Below are 17,110 nucleotides of genomic sequence, written 5' to 3'. Positions count from 1 at the left end.
CCTGGCATATGCTGGTCACTAGTTATAGTGGCCACCTTGCACCAGTCCAATTCGACTCTTGGTAGATAGGTTTAAAGACAACCTTTTAAAGAAAGCTATCCTAGTGGTAGCTGTGGAGAGCAGCCTTCAGGCTAAGTCTCTGAGGAATGTAAAGCAGCTTGTTTTACCTTATAATCTCTTGAATTACCAAATGAAAAGACACCACAAAGGTATATATATCAAATATATATGTATTTATTTCTAAATATACTCTACTAATCTCTTTATGAGATTAGAGCCAGGTAAACATTCAAAAGATCAACAGTTCTCAATAAATTAAGCACAAATATGGCTGTAGCCCTAGGGGCGTACCAGACCATATACTAAAATAGTGGTTTAACAAACTCGACTTGCAATATGAAGAGGCCTAGGGCCTTGGGAATCGCTGGGGCTTTACTTCTGCAATGTTAGCAGGTAAGTAATCAGCCCACAGGAGGCGCGTGCAGTGTCTAAACACACACGCGGGTTTTCAATACGTTTCAATGGCAAATGTCGCGGTTTGCATTTTACAGTTCTAGGGCACTTCGGAGTGGACAACAAGCAAACAACTTACAAGGTAAAGTATTTCGAGAGCCAATGCACACTTGGGCACCGTAATGCAAGAGTTACCTCACCCAGGGAAGCCGGGTGCATACGTGTCCTTTGGTGTCGGGTCGCGATGCTGCTTTAAATGGAGATCACTGAAGACTTGCTGCTTGTGTCGTCGAGAGAAGTGTCCGCTGGAATCCGAAGATGGATTGGAGTTGCAGAAGACCTATAAATTGAGGAGACAGAGTTCAAAGTCACTTGCCAGTGACCGGTGGCCAGCAAGATGGATGACCACATCTGTTGCGTCCACGTCGTTTTGTCAGGACCAGGAGGGGTCGATGAAGACCAGCAGCTGGATTCGGAGGGTCCCACGACGTCTGCAGCTGTTGACGGTGGCGGCACTCGGTTTGGAGCCAACAAGCCTTGGCAACTGCAATTCTCGTGTGGATGGAAGATTGTCGATGGAGCAGACCAGCAAGGTCTGATGGACTTACCCAGCGAGGGTAAGTGAGGGCAGGCCCAGAGCAACCAGGCGAGCCCTTGAAGGTGATGTGGAAGTCTTCTGGAGAGTTACTAGCCAACGGGCAAGCAACCGCGAAGACGCCTTTGCAGGAAAAGTTTACCAACAGCCCACGGTCACTCGGGACGAGGTAGGCCGCTGATCTTCGGTACAAGACCTGCTTGGGACTTGGACAACAAGTGGTCCAAAGCACAACTTCGTTGGACGTAGTTTAGGGCTTGCATTCGAAATCAGTGCACGGTTCCCTGGTATTGCTGTTCCTCGTCACTCGTGGGGTCCAGATGCCACAGCTTCGCTGGGGACTCAAAATGGCCGTCGAGAGGTCAGGAAATCCGCTTCAGGGGACGCAGGGACTTCAGGCTCCGGCGGGAGCGGTAAAGTTTGCAACCATAGTTCAGTAGTTTTGGTGGAGTCACTCCTTGACTCCAAGGGAGATCCTTCGGTCTTCTAAAGATAGTAGAAAGTTGAAGGGCCAGGATTCTTCTTCGTAGAGCGTCGTCCAGGTGTAATCTAAATTGCATTGGCAATGTGTGGTATCTTATAGTGAAAAGATGGGAGGGACTAGCTCTATGACCACTCCTCTAGGAGGGTCAGGGTAGTGGGTGGTTACACCCACTTCCCTTTGTCCAGTTTCGTGCCAGAGCAGGGGCAGGTAGCCCCTGAACCGGTTTGAGCTGGCATATGCACAGAGGAGCCTACTGCTCCCCCAGTGCAGGACTTCAAAGCACTCTAAGAGTGCACCCACCCAGCTCTAATACACTAAATCCTGTCTGGGAGGTGGTGACACCTCCCTGTGACAGGAAACCCTTTGTTGGGCTCCCTCCACTGCGAGTTTTGGTCAGCATCAGGAGGGCAGCCCAGTGTCTGTGCTGGTGGCATCCATTTTGTGATGCCAGGGCTCTAGATGATTTCTACCGTGTAGTACAGTGTGTGCATGTCGTCCCCTCTAGAAGGGTGGGATCCTACTCCCACACCAGTTACTGGTGTGGGGGTAGGATTCCAAGTTGTTTGACACCAAACACGACATGTTTTGATGCAGTCATTCCAAAGTTAGCATTTACCGCGAGGTTATAATGCACTTAAGAGTATATGGTTTAACCGCATCCACAAACAGCAGCAGAGAATAGACTCTGCCAGCTGCAGAGGGGTCCTGCTCAGGCAGAAGCACCCCCTCACATAGTAAACCATGCACCCTGCCCTTGGGATTGATAGGGCCTACCATAGGGGTGACTGATAGGTTTATATGTGTGTGTATGGTGAGATATAGGAATCTATACCTCTGTGAGGAGTGCTAACACTACCTCACACAGGCTGCAGTAGCAGGCCTGTGGTGTCAGATTGTGAGTGCTTCCCAGGGGTGGCATAATACATGCTGCAGCCCCTGGTAGGCCTGTGAAGTACCAATGCCCTAGGTACCTAAGGTACCATATACTAGGGGCTCATAAGGTACCACAGTATCCAATCACTAGTGCATCTAATATGCACACCAAGTTGTTTAGAGAGATCAGTTAGACTGGGGCCCTGATTAGCAGGGACCCAGCCAGACTATAGCCAGAAACCAGTGTATACATCAGAAAAAAAGTGGGGGCAACACAAGTGCAGATCCTACTCTCCTACATACAGCCATTAAAATTTCATTTACAATAAAGGCCTCAGTGACCAAATAATACAGTAAGGTTAAAGCAGACAGTAACTCCTGGTATTTGGCTTTACAATAACAAGTAGAAATAATTCGAGCAGTAATCATCACAGAGTACTGTTTTTTTTCTCAGACTTTATCACTTTTCATAAAACATCAAAATGTCATCATTTTACAGTTAAGCTGAGAATCAGCTGGGTCAAGGCCTTTAATTATGACTGTTCTACAAGAGCGAATGCCCTTAATGTTAAAAGATTTTTCAAGATTAAAACTCGACTAGATTTTAAAAAGGGACATATACAAATCTAATGAATAAAGTCCTACACTGCTGCACCGCATAGTCTACAAGTCCTGGGACCACTATGTTTCCAAGATGGTTGTTCGGCCAAAGTTGGCAGCCACCCAAACTGAGTCATTAGCTTTCTTTTTAGGTGTAGAGAAAATGTGTTCAAATATGCAGCCAGTTTCAATATGGAATTAGATTGAAGGACCATCCAGGCATTTGTCCGATTGGCTAGCTTTTATTTATCCTCTACTACCGAGTGCATTTTGGCAGCTTTATTTATTCACTGACGAAAAAAACGGGAATAATTCTGACTCTAAAGATCCGTTATATTTGTTGCCTTCAAGGATGATCTCAGATGTTCGCTGTAGGTGGAGTGGGGGTCCTCTTCCTGGGTCCGCCACAGGCATTGTTTAATAAACTGGATCGATTTGCCTGTATTTTGTACTATGTTTTTATTGTACTGTATCTCTTCCCTACCGCTTGTTGTGTCAGACAAAATTCCAGACGTACTTGAGCCGAGGAGGCATTCTGTGGCAAACCAAATATTCTTCTATATGCTATTATTTGAAGATTATTCAAGAGAGACGCATCTTTACCGTGCAAGTCCGCACTTGCATAAGCCACTGTTCGCAGTAATGTAGCCGCTATGACTGGCAACAGTGGCTTGAAGAATTGACTGTTCAGTTTTTTTGCAAGGGTTCGGAATGCATGGATTAAGCCATTTCCTTTCTTAACAACATATTGTTTATGCAATTGAAAGTTCAATCGATTGACTATATACAATCCCAAATACTGCTTCTGGACTTATTTCACCAAGCTTAATTGGGAGTTGTGGTCCAGGTCAGTTCCTGATTGTCATTGTTATAGTTTTGTAGTGTTAATTTCTAGTGCGTTAGCCTTAACAAAAACTGCTAGCTCACTAAGTGCTTATTGAAGGCCAACTCTCGTTTGACTAAGTAGGACTATTCCATTTGCATAAGAGATATGTGTTACGCATAGGGCAGCAAGACATGTAGGATGGGAGTTTGCCTGATCTAATCTTGGGGAAAGATTGTCCATAAAAAGATTAAATAAATGTGGTGCTAAGACACAGCCTTGTTTGAGGCCTACCTCTGTGTGGATTTTTCTTGATGGCTCGAAGGATTCTCTCTGGAAGGCCCCACGCCACAGCAAGCCCTGACCTACACGGTCAAGCCATTTTAAAGTCTATAAAACATAGTTGTAGTTTTTTCCGAGAGTGCTTACACTTCTCTCCTATAAGAGCAAGGGCTAGAATGTTTGTAGTTGTGCCAAACCCTCAGCGAAATCCTGTCTGATTGAGTGGATTTAGCTTGCTGTTATTGGACCATTCAACCAATTCGTCCAGGATTAGTAATGCACGATATTTGGCTTCAGAGTCAATTAATGCTATTAGCCTGTAGTTAGCTGGGTCCGACCACTCACCTCCGTTTACCGGCTTTATTATTGATCCTCTCCAGCTCCTGGGGGTTGTGTCCAATCTTCCCACCACATCGTTCAATGCTGACACAGGGCTTGCCCAGAAGTCTGGGTCACATTTGAAGATGACCAGAGGAATGCCATTTGGCCCGGGGGCCCCATCCATTCGTCCTGACATTATTACTTTTGTAACCTTCTCCACTGAATAGCATTGTGTGGCCTGCCCTACTTGGTAATCAGGATTTATTTGCAAATTACTTGTGTCTGTTGTTCTAAGAGTTGAATCAGCTGTTGTCTTGTAATCTAGTTCTTTATTGCGGTTGGCCAACTCTATATTAACTGTGGGTGAACTTTTAGTAAATGTTTTGCTTAAGTGGATAGCCCATTAAGATCAATGGTGTCACCCTGGACTAGGACATCTATATAATAATCCAAACGGGTTGTAGGATAGCAACCAATAACGGTTTCTCTATACCACCTGGAGGCCGAAGAGCACGTCCAGTGGGGTATACAGCTGAAAGTTGGAATACAGCTGTTAACACTGATAGATTTACGAATGGAGACACATTGATGATTACCCTACAAAAAAGAGTTGTTTTGTTGATAAACTCCATCCTGGCTCGAAGGAGTAGATTAATTGTTTGGAAAATCTAACTAACAAGGGCTGTCGTTAGTCCGCTTTTGACCCGATTCTCTGTAAAAGTCATCCAGCTCTCTGCATGACTAAAATGTAAATGTAAATTGATACTTGTATAGCGCACTACTCACCCGCAAGGGTCTCAAGGCGCTTGTACGAATACCGCTGTGAAACCCATCCTGGCTTTCCCTGTGAGGCGTCCACTCCTGGGCACCCCCAAGGTGGAGGCCAGGCATCCTTAGCGTTGTGGGGGCCGTTGTGGAGATTAAGCAAGCTATTGCCCAGAGTTGCAGAGTGGGACTCCATGATTGGAATGGCACCGAGGCGAGAATTATCAGGTCCGTGGAATTTTTGAGCCCAAGACCCACCGAGGCGGGGAATTGAACCCTGGTCCCGGTCTAGACCTCTGCATCAGGGTCTGCCGCTCTAATCATTGAGCCACACTTCTCCACAACTAACAGTTGTAGTGATACTGGCCGCAATTATCGTTTTGGCCAGCATCGCTAACTCAAGTAGAATGTTAGCCGACCATCGTATACGTTTCAGATTAGTTGTTGTTAACTGCCCCATTTCAACAGGGGTGGATGTGTGCCTTGGGGGGCTTATACTTAACTCCAAGTGATGATAAAAGTGATCACTTCTGGAGTTATAATTATTAACGTATTTCTTCAGGTGTTCCAACAGAGGTAATGTAAGAATTGTGTAGTCTATTGTTGACTGCGAGTTTGTACCATGGTAAGTGTATCTCGGTGGTCTGTCTATCGTCCTGGTGTGAGAAAGTGCCCTCTTTCTGCATGGTTGCCCCCACTTTTTGCTGAACTGCTGATGTACTTTGACTGAGTGTGGTTGGGGCTCCTGAAAATCAGGTACCCTGGGCCTATGTTCTTTCCCTAAAACTGCACTGAAGACAAAATCCAATTGGCACTATCTGGCAACAGGTCAGCCCCTGGTAAATCTGTGATCTGTGATCAGGGAAGACCTCTAAGGGGTGCAGCACTAATTGTGCCACCCTTAGAGGCCCTGTACCTTTACACTCACACACTGCCTTTGCAGGCTGCGTGTTTTGGTGCAGAACAAAGTTAAGAGTAGACATGGCACACATCCCTGTGTGCCATGCCTACAACCCACTGCCCTGCCACAGATCACCCTCCCCTCTAGCTGGGTGCACTATACCAGTGGTGAGGGTACAGGTTATGTTATGTTATGTTAATTTGGATTTGTTGAGCGCTTAATATCGGAAGGTCTCTAAGCGCTGCAAGAAGAGTAGCGATGGATCCAGGCAGAACAGTGACAGTTACGCCCAGGCTTCTGTGAACAGACTGGTTTTTAGTTGTTTTCTAAAGGGAAGAAGGCGGCTTTCCGCGCGGAGTTGGCTTGGCAGCCCGTTCCAAAGAGTGGTAAGGAGGGAAGAGAAAGCTCTCCCTCCTTTGGTGACGTAGTTGAATCATGGGCAATGTAGGAGGCTCCCTGTGGAGGACCTAAGTGAGCGCCCTGGCACGTATTTCGCAAGTCTTTGTTTGATGTATGTAGGGGCTTGGCCGTAGATCGCTTTATGAACGATACATAGTCCTTTAAATTTGGCCCTTTTTTATGGGCAGCCAATGGAGGCGTTGCAGGAGGACCGAGGCTCGCGTGTGCCTAGGTAGTTTGAAGATGAGCCTGGCGGCGTCATTCATAGCTATCTGGAGTTTTCCCTCTTGGGAGTCTGGTAGTCCAATGTAGAGTGAATTGGCATAGTCAAGGCGGGCCAGGATCATGGCAGACACAACAGTTCTCATGGTGGAGAATGAGAGGATAGGGGAGAGTCTCCTTAGTAGCCTGAGTAGGCCCACACAGGTACCAAATACCGTGGAAACTTGATTGGCCAATGTAAGTTTGGCGTCCACTTTGATTCCTGGACTTTTAACCACTGGGACCGGGACTGGAGTGTCGCCCAGTTCCTGAGGCCAGTAGAGGGAGTTCCAGGGGCTGTGGTCATCCGTCATGGCTAGGACCTCAGTTTTGTCAGGATTGATCTTAAGTGAGTTGGCCGTCATCCAGTTGACCGTGAAGCGTAGGATCTCTTTTGCCCGGGAGTGTGCTTGAGGGGAGTTATCAATATGAAGGATGATCTGTGTGTCATCTGCATAATTGAAGATTTGGCACTCCATAGCCGTGAGGGCATTGATTAAAGGACTGAGGTAAATGTTAAATAGGAGGGGTGAGAGTGCAGACCCTTGTGGGACTCCGCAGGAAATAGATCCCTTCTCTGAGACCCAGTCGCCCATCTGGATTCTTTGGGCGCGGTTGGTCAGGAATGAGGTGATGCATTGTAAGACAGAACCCCCAATTCCAATTGTTCGTAATCTTTCCAGGAGTAAGGCGTGGTTGACCGTGTCGAACGGTGCCGACAGGTCGAGGAGGACCAGCACGCAGGGTTTTTTGTTATCAGCAGTCAGCCTGATATCGTCCAGCACTGATAGCATCACCAGTTCAGTGCTATGGTGAGCTTGGAAACCGGCTTGCCTGTCCCCCAGGAGGTGATGATCCTCTAGGCACCTGGTGAGATTTTGCAGGACGTGTTGCTCTAAGATTTTTGCGAGAGAGGGGAGTTGGGAGATTGGACGATAATTTTTCATATCGGAAATATCCGCGCCGGGCTTTTTGAGAAGGGGGATAATTCTGGCTTCCTTGAAGTAGATGGGACCTCCCCAGTCACTAGGGAAGAGTTCAGGAGTGCGAGGATGTCCTCCTCGATTTCTGGGAGAGCTAGGTTGAAAATTCTGGGAGGGCAGAGGTCGGCTGGTGAGCCTGATTTTAGCTTCTTGGCCAGGCGACGGAGGGTTTCCATGTCAAGGAGTTGGAAGGAGGAGAGGATTCCAGCTCTTGTTCCCTGGGAGGCCTCCTCTACATCTGGCGGTAGTTTAAAAGGGGAGTTGTCAATCTCAGTCAGTATGTCCTGGATTTTATTGGAGAAATATGAGAGGAAATTATTGCATTGTTGTAGGCTAGATGGTGTTGACAGTGATTGTTTTTGGCTTAGTTCCTTCAGGATTTTAAACGTTTCTTTTTGTTTGTTGGTTGCTAACAATATCCTGTTTTCATAAAAGTCCGCCTTCCTGCAGAGCAGCGCTTTTTTGTAGGAGACTAATTTTACTTTATAATCTGCAAGGGCCTGAGGTTCATAGTTTTTGCGCCACTGTCGTTCGTAATGGCGGAGCACACGTTTTACGGCCCTGAGTTCCGTATCCCATGGGGCACCTTTGCCTTTATTGCTAATTTTTATTTTCCTTTCTGGGGCGACTATGTTGATGGCTGAGCGAAGCCGGCAGGAAATGGCTTTGGCCCACTCTTCAGTGTCAGCTGACTCCGGCTTGAGTGGGCAGGCACGGAGGGAGCTTAAAAGTGGCGGGCCTTCTATTTTTGACCAAATACGCACGTGTTTCCAGTCCGCGGGGCGTGGAGCTATGTGTTTGGTGAAGGGAAGTATCAAATTGATACAGAAGTGGTCCGATCAGGCGCAAGGGGTGATGTCTTTTAGTGTTATAAGGGGGGTGGTGGACCAGACCAGGTCTAGGGTATGTCCTCGCACATGAGTGGGAGTTGTTACTAGTTGGGAGAGCCCCAGGTTGGTGAATGTCTCCTCCAGTTGACGGGCCTGAGCCTCCTTGGGTTGTTGGTCCCAGTGGAAGTTGAAGTCTCCCACCACCAGGAGATGTTGGTAACGTGAACGGAGATTGGATATGCATTCTGTCAGGAGATCTATAAAGTGTGGCGAACATTTGGGAGGGCGATATAGCATGGTGATCGTGATACTTGATGAGTGGTGACAGACCTTGATAGTCAGAGATTCTGCCCCTGCTAGAGATTCACCAGACACTTTTTCCATGTTCAAGTGCTTTTTGAATAGGAACGCTACCCCACCTCCTCTTTTACCAGCTGGTCTGTTGTGCCAGACAGCGTCTTAGCCATCGGGCACAGCAGCCAGTATAGTGTGGCCGGACTCTTCGTCCAGCCAAGTTTCGGACAGGGCTAGAATGTCTGGGGCCTCACCTTGTAGGAGCGTGAGGATCTCAATGGCGTGCTTCTGAAGGGAGCGCGTATTCAGGACCATTAGCTTCAATGAGTCAGTTGTGTAAGGGAGAGCACGGCCCGGGGTGAGGGCTGTGTTGGAATCAGCAGTCTTATCCTTCTGAGGCATAAGGAGACCTTCTCTCATGAGTGCAGTTGTAGTCTCGATTTTTAAGGGGCAGGGGCTCAGGTTGAGGGATCTAAGTTCGGAACTGGTGTAAGCCAGCAGTTGGCCAGGGGTTTTGGCCCCTGGGCCCGGACGAGCGCAGACGGGCTTGCCTTAGGCGCGCCTTTGGCGCGCCGGCGGCGCGCCCACTGCGCATCCGCTCCAGCGTGCGTTTTATGTGCCCCCGTGACCCCTGGCTCTACCTCGCCAATCAGCCCTGCTGTGCAGCAGCTGACACCCTCACGGTCGCTAGACCACGTGAGAGCGTGCGGGGGAGGAGATCAGGACCGGTCAGGTGAGGAGGATGTGACTCTGAGTAGCGTGGCAAGAAATAACACTCAAATAGTTTAAAAGTTGAATAAAAATGCTAAAACAGTGCTAAAAATGCTTTAGAGAAATCAAGTAATCAGGTGCATGAGCCCTGTACCCCTACAGTGTCTAATCCAATTCTTAGACATTGTAAGTGCAGTAATACCATTAAGAGTATAGGGTACTGGGAGTTTGTCATTACGAACTCCACAGTATCATAATGGCTTTACTGAAAACTGAGAAGTTTGGTATTAAACTTCTCAGCACATTAAACCCACACTGATGCCAGAGTGGGATTTTTTTTAAAATGCACACAGGGAGCATCTTAGAGATGCCCCCTGAAAAACGACGTAACACTAGTGTCCAGGCTGAGTAGCTGCTCCCCATCTGCCACCACCAGACATGTTTCTGGGCTCCGGGTCGAGAGCCTGCAGCTCTCGGGGGCCTGAAACAATGCACATCCTGAGACGAGGTGCCAAGCCTCCTCCCCCAGGATGGGCAGGGTCCACGAAGAGGAAGCTTCATAGGCTTGCCGCCTTTGGGAGCTTCACCAGGCCTTTTGTTGCTTCCAGCAACTGGTCCCCACCAGTCTGACCCCCACTTTGGGCGGGAGAACCAGCGGGAAAACCAAGTGAGGAAGGGAGCTGTGCCCACCTTTGCTGAACCTGTACAATGTCTACAAACCAAATGGTGCTACACTTCTGTTTGAACCTTTCAACATAATTCTACAACAACAAAAAAAATAAAAAAATAAATCAATTATTAAAGAAGGTTCTTTCCCAAACCAGCTCTAGACAGACATTATGTTACAAGTGAGGTTCCACTTCTCACACAGCTAGTTTTAAAAATTGCCCGGCAATTAGTCAAACATGCAAAAAATGTGGTCAAATTTTCAGTTTTAGTAAAGTGTGTAGAGACACGAAGAGAAATTTAAAAAATGTTTTGTGGGTGAAGCAATTCAGGAAAATATAGTCAACATTGAACTTGTTTTGGTGGTCGAGGTTGTAGGCAATTGTAATGTTGACTATGCTAAGAAGTGTGATGATCCTCTTATCAGTGTCAGTACTGATGGTAATCCAATTAAATTGTTAGTTGATTCTGGTATGAGGATCACCATCACGCCCGCAGAGTATTTTGAGAGACCCAAAATGTGTTGCCTCCAGATATCACTAATGTCATATTTGAGAGCAGCAGGAAAGATCTCACAAGGAATGCTCAATTCATGGAAGGGTTCATGTAGCAAAAGAGAGGTTCAATGTGCTTGGTTGGTAGCATAAATCTGATTTTGAAATGGTTCTTATTCCCAGTAGATTTCAGGTGTCTTAAGTGGAAAGTGACATTACATAACAGTGGGTTGATGTGATGTGTACATTCATTCAAAATCAATAAGGAGTATGTACCCGTTAAGCATAAACTTTGTAATTTCCTTCTTTCATTGAACAAGATGATTTAAATAAGGAAATAGATGATATGCTTAAAATGGGGGGGGGTCATTGAAGCCATGAAAGCAACCCTTTGGCTTTCCCTATTGGTTTTAGTACACAAAAAAGGTGATCTTTGAATCTGTGTCAATCTTAGGAGTTTGAACGATGCAATTTGGGTAGAGAATTTTCCTCTTCCTAGAACTGAGGATTTATTGGCCAGCGTAGGTCAGTCATCTTGGTTCAGGAAGTTAGACATCATGGCAGAATATCATCAAATTTTGTTGAATCCTGGCTCATATTGTTAGGCTCTTGTCATCCCAAACAGCACATTTCAATGTTGTTGATTGCTCTTTGGACTAGTTTCTGATGCATCAAAAGGGTAATTAAAAAAATTCTAAAAGGGAATTACCAATGTTGTAGATTTCCAGGACGATCTTCTAATTTTTGCAAAATCTGTCCTGGAACACTATTTGACGGTTCTGTGCTTCAGGAGAAAAGGTGTTACTTTGTCACAGGGATGTGGAATTCCTATAGCCCAACGCCCAGGACATATTGCTTGAGGTCAAGGGCAACAAGTTTTCATGTGTATTTTGTCCTTGGGACAAGTAGGCCCAACACCCTGCAGCACAAATGCTTTGGCTGCTAGTTTGCAGTACCACATTATGGATCAGGGAAGGGCACGGTCTGCAGGTAAGGTAAGGTAATATTTTTGCCCATATGCTAATGCTGTTTAAACGTGTAATCATGGTTCATTAATTGAAAGCCTTAATTATTAGGGTGAGCGTTCTAAGTAAATGTTGTAAGCTCCAACTGCACTACTGACATTGGCTCCAGTATAAAAGTGTGTACACACGTGTTCTAAGTTTAGCAATATGAGGCTATGTATAATGCTCCCAGAATGAACTCTGATTTGATGCAAATATTTGCAGAACCCGGAAAGCAAGATTGATGATTCTTTGCTTTCAAAATAAAATGTTCATGAAAAAATGAAAGCAGGAAAAAAACTACTGTCAAATGTCAGGTACCATTTCTTTGCAGCATCATTTAGTAACATGTGTTGATGCATGCTAGTATTTCCCAAAAATATTCATAATGGAAAATCAGTGTAACTAGTTTCAATAAGATTATGGTTAACAAAAGTAAACAAGCATTGGCAAAGGCAGTAGGTCTGAAATTGGTGGTCAGCTTTTTCGTTTTGTCAATGTGTGACTTGCTTTGGCATGGTTTACGTAAAACCTTATTGGTGTGGGAGGAAGGAAGGAAGAGAGAGAGAGAGAGAGAGAGAGAGAGATTGATTTTTGAGTCAGCATTCACAGAGATAAGAAAAAAGATTTCACAAGCATCTGCGCGTCAATCTGTTGTGGAAGGGTTTAAAAGCTGCATTAAAGTAGATGCTAATACATATGGTTTGGGGGCTGTTTTGTCGCATGTTGGGGTCAAAATGAGTTTACAGTTGGATTTGCATCTAGGACCGCTAACAATATTGAATGGCCTTAGTCTGAACTAGAAAAATAAATTTTAGGTTGTCATTGGAGTGTGGAGGAATTTAAAGATTATGTGTGGGGAAGGTCCTTTGTCATCGAATCCGCTGACATTTATCAGGTGCCAAGGTGAAGAGATCCACAGCCATGTTATTGCTTTGTGGTGAGAAACTGGTACCTCCGCTTGGGTTGCATAAGAAATTGTAGAAGCAGCTCACAATGCTCATTTGGAAGAGACAATAATGTAGGAAGGTGGCTCTGTATAACCGATACCAAAGTAAGGTATAGTGTGCACAGAGTCCGGTGGATCCCCAAAGGTAGGCAGAAGCAAAAGAAGATAATACCTTACTCTCCATTTGTGGTAGTGTGGGAGAGCAGTAAGGCTTTCTTCAGAGGGTAGTGTTAAGCGTTTATTGTACACACTCAGGCAAGAAATGATGTTACACACTTAAAGACTGAACTCAGACCAATTTGTTTGAAAAAAATAAATATTATTTAGTGGTATTTTATTTTCTAGAACCAAGCCAGGCCTGGAACAGGTAGGTATATAATACTTTGCAGGAATTATGCATGGAAATACAATTTGAATGCAGTTGAATTGGTTTACAGTTAAGTCCTTTGTTTACAAAACAGATTAATTACTTTTCAAATTACTTTTTAAGTTACTGTTTCTACTCGGTGTGATATACCTAGATATCACACTGGGACATTTCCTAGAGGAAAAGTAGGTTCATCAGTTTTTGTACATTCGCAGTTTCTTAGGGCTTCATACAAACCAACTCCACTCTAAAAAGATTTTCACAGAAAAGCAGTCAATGCAGTCCTATGGGAGAAAACAGTGTTGTTAGTTTATCGGTAAGTACTTAGGTTTTGGAGTTGGGACTCTAGGGTTAGAACTAGGGTTCCCCCAGGGTCAAGGATACACTCTCAAAAACCTTTCAGCTGCACTAGGGCGGCCGGGTGCCGAGGTTCAATGTTATCCAATAGGGGACCTCCGGTTGGTGGCTGCTCACGAGCAGGCCACAAGGTTGTGGGAGCAAAGCTCCTGGTGTTAGGCTCAGGGCAAGGGGGGAATCCGAGTTAGCATACAAGGTGCACCCACAACTGCACAGGGGCAGCCGGGTGCTGTTCAGGCTTCAGGTGCCCCGTTGTTTTCAATGTGGATTCTCCAGTTGCAACAAACACTGCAGGCTCGGGGACTAAGATCTTCTGGAGGCAACCACCGGTTGGAGAGGTAAGTTGGGATGCCTGGAGATGCCGGGACACCGTCAGTTGGGCCACCCAAGGCCGTGGGACGTCAGGTGCAGGGGTGTCTTTCGGCGTCAGGTTTCTCTTACTGGCTCCGGACGCGGGGTTCTTCCAGAAAGAGGCTACGGGTGTCAGTTTGAGACTTGAGGTAGTTCAGGGATCACCAGATCCCAGGTCAGGATCGCCAGAGAGACCGCCTTGTGGTGTTGGGCCACTCGAACTCAGGCCATGGGCGTCTGGTGCAAAGTGGTGTAAACTCACAGATTTGGCCGGAGCCAGAGTCTGTGGGTGAGCAAATCTGGTGCTCACTGGAGGCAAAGTCTGGTTTGGGAAGGCAGGGCAGGTCCTCCGGGCTCTTGGGGGCTGCTGGCTGCAGGACACACTGGGATTTCACTGGAGTAGGTCGAGGTCGGGACAGGCCGGTAGGACTGGGGGCCAAGGCAGTTGGTGTCCTCCTCTTCTTCTTCTTTCAGCACGGCTTTCTCTGTCCTTCTTCTTCTCTGAGGCAAGGTTTAGGGTTGCCCCCTAAATACTAAATTTAGGGGCGTTACAGGTAGGCACAGGTCAGGACCAATGGGTCCCTTCCTTGGGGTGGGTACACCCCCCTATTATGCCACCCTCCAGTGGGAGGAGAGCATAAGCCTCACTCTGGTTGACTGGGTCCCCCCATCTGCAAGATGGCGGGACTGAGAGTTGTGCTTCACCTCGCCTCTCTCACCTGAGGGGTGGGGTTGGCAAAGGTGGGCACACCTCTCCTCCTAACTTGGTTTTCCCTCCGAATCTCCCGCCCAAAGTGGGGGGTCAGAACCAGTGGGGGCCAGTGTCTGGAAGCAGCAAATGGCTGGGTAGCTCACAATGGTGGAAAGCCTTTTGAAGCTTCCCCTTTGTGGACCCTGCCCATCCTGAAGGAGGAGGCTTGGCAGCTCGTCCCAGGATGTGCTTGGTTACAGGACCCAGAGAGCGTCCAGCTCTCGACCCAGGGGTCCAGAAACATGTCTGGTGGTGGCAGCTGGCGAGCAACCACTCAGACAGGATACTACTGTTGGGTAGTTTTTCAGGGGGCATCTCTAAGATGCCCTCTGAGTGCATTTTTCATTAAATCCCATACTGGCATCAGTGTGGGTTTAATGTGCTGAGAAGTTTGATATCAATCTTCCGAGTTTTCAGTAAGGCTATTATGGTGCTGTGGAGTTCGCAATGACACACTCCCATACCATATACTCTTTATGGCATTATTGCACTTACAATATCTAAGAATTGAATGACACACTGTAGGGGTACATTGCTCATGCACCTGTATCCTCACCACTAGTATAGTGCACCCAGCTAGAGGGGTGGTTTACCTATGCCAGGACAGAGGGTTGTAGGCATGGCACACAGGGATGTGTGCCATGTCGACTATTCACTTTGACCTGCACCAAAACACGCAGCCTGCAATGGCAGTGTGTGTGTTAAGTTTCAGGGCCGAGGCCTTCCATGGTCACAGTGCCCTTGATACCTTTGGTACCCTTTACAAAGGACTTACATGTGGCAAGAGAGTTGCCAATTGGGTTTTGCAACAGTACAGTTTAGGGAAAGAACATGGGACCTGGATGGTAGGAACCCAGGGCACACTCAGTCAAAGTACATCAACATTAGGCAAAAGGGGGGAGTGGGGGCAACCATGCAAAAAGGGGCACTTTCCTACAAATAACAAAACAAAAAACGAGTTAGAGAGAAGTACCGGGGCCTAGGGTCTCCAGAAAGACGAAAACATTTGATAAAATAATGCCCTGAATATTTCATATGTAATAAGTAATTGGTAACTTGTTCCTCAGAAGAAATCCTGGTTTCTGCTTCAGCCAGAGATTGGTAGAAAGTTGATTTGGATTTTCAGGCCCATTTCATATATCACCAACTCATTTTTGTTACATTACAATACTGGTGGATCTTACTCGATGGGTTGCGGTCACGTTTTTGCATGATTCTTTGGCTTCTGTTCTGGTCATGTTTCTATGGAATCTTTCATTAAAGAGGTGTTCCAGATTGTGTATTCACAGATAATGGTGTACAATTTCTCTCTTTCATCATGTGTCACTTTTTGGGAACAAGTGCACTGTATGACATATTAGACCTCCGCACTGACCCAAGGATAATTCTATGGTTGTGCATTTTAATCGGGTTTCGGTGAAGTGTGTTAGAGTGCTGTAAAATTAAGAAATTTATTGCCGAGTCTGTGCGTGAATTGGTGTGAGTGGTTGTCGTATCGCCAAGTCCAGGTATATACAGGAGTCAGGTAAGAGGGTTTATGTATTCTTTATAGTTATGCGCTCTGCCGCTGCGCTGACCCCACGTCCAGTCGCTTGCCTCTCTCGTCGTACTCTGCCTTCCTCCCCACTCCCCTGACCGGAAGTGGTGTCCGGTTCTCACCCCCTCCCCACCAGTCGGGTACAGGGTCCTAGTGCCCAGGTCACGACATCTCCCCTTTTGTTGCAGGAAAATGACAGAAAAGGGTGGTGATTGATATTGAGCTGTAGAGAGAGAGATAGAGAGAGAAGAAGAAAGAGAGAGAAAGAAAAGAGAAAAAGAGATGTTTACAAAGACATGTCGTTGTCTTCATCGTTACATTTATTCAATCAGTCTTTTTGGTCTTTTGCATTCTCTTCTTTGATATGTCTCTCCCCTGTCCATCTGCCAGTCCTCATCCGGTCTCTCGTCTGTACCTTTGTCTCCTGCTGCTGTGTTTCCTCCATCTTCATCCATGTTCTTTAGCTCCTTGAAGTGCGAGCTGTTCCATGTTATCTGGTAAGGGCCTGCTGTTACTGTTATCATGGGCTCTTTCACCTGGGTCACCGTTAATGGTTCCTTTGAGAATGGGCTGTCCGATTTTCTCAGCTGCCGCTGGCGTACCACCACAACATCCCCTTGCTTGAGGTGCGAGGGAGTGGCAGGTCTCCTGACGTCGGCATACGCCTTCATTTTCTCCTTGGCCTCTTGGTCTCTGACAGCAATGCTGCTGTGCTCTGCTGTTGCTTCCAGCTGTGGTAGCCTTGTCCTGCTTGTTCTGCCCAGCACCAGCTCGGCGGGGCACCGTCCCGTGGAGCTGTGAGGGGTGTTTCGATAGTCCCTTAGTACTTGACACAGGGCCTGTCCTATTGATGTCTGCGCCAGCTTTGCTCTTTGGACGGCCTTTTTTATGTTTCACATTAATCTTTCCACCATGCCATTTGCTTGTGGCCACAGAGGTGTTATTTTCCTGTGATGAATACCTAGATAGCCCATAAACTTTCGAAATTCTTCCCCTAAGAATGGCGGGCCATTATCTGTCTTTAGTGTTTGTGGGAAACCCCAGGCTGCGAATAGGTCA

The 17,110-nt window shown here is 46.7% G+C and overlaps 1 protein-coding gene across 2 annotated transcripts in view; it reads right to left on the bottom strand.

Annotated features, from left to right (window-relative positions):
• The window catches only part of UCK1 (uridine-cytidine kinase 1), a 168,437-nt gene that overhangs the window by 127,629 nt on the left and 23,698 nt on the right, over window positions 1-17,110 (bottom strand). The gene's annotated exons all lie outside the window — the stretch shown is intronic.

Source organism: Triturus cristatus, chromosome 1_2 (assembly GCF_964204655.1).
Source record: "Triturus cristatus chromosome 1_2, aTriCri1.1, whole genome shotgun sequence".
NCBI lineage: Eukaryota > Metazoa > Chordata > Amphibia > Caudata > Salamandridae > Triturus > Triturus cristatus.
Note: the sequence above shows the minus strand (reverse complement) of the source record. Positions and strands in the feature narration are given on the sequence as shown.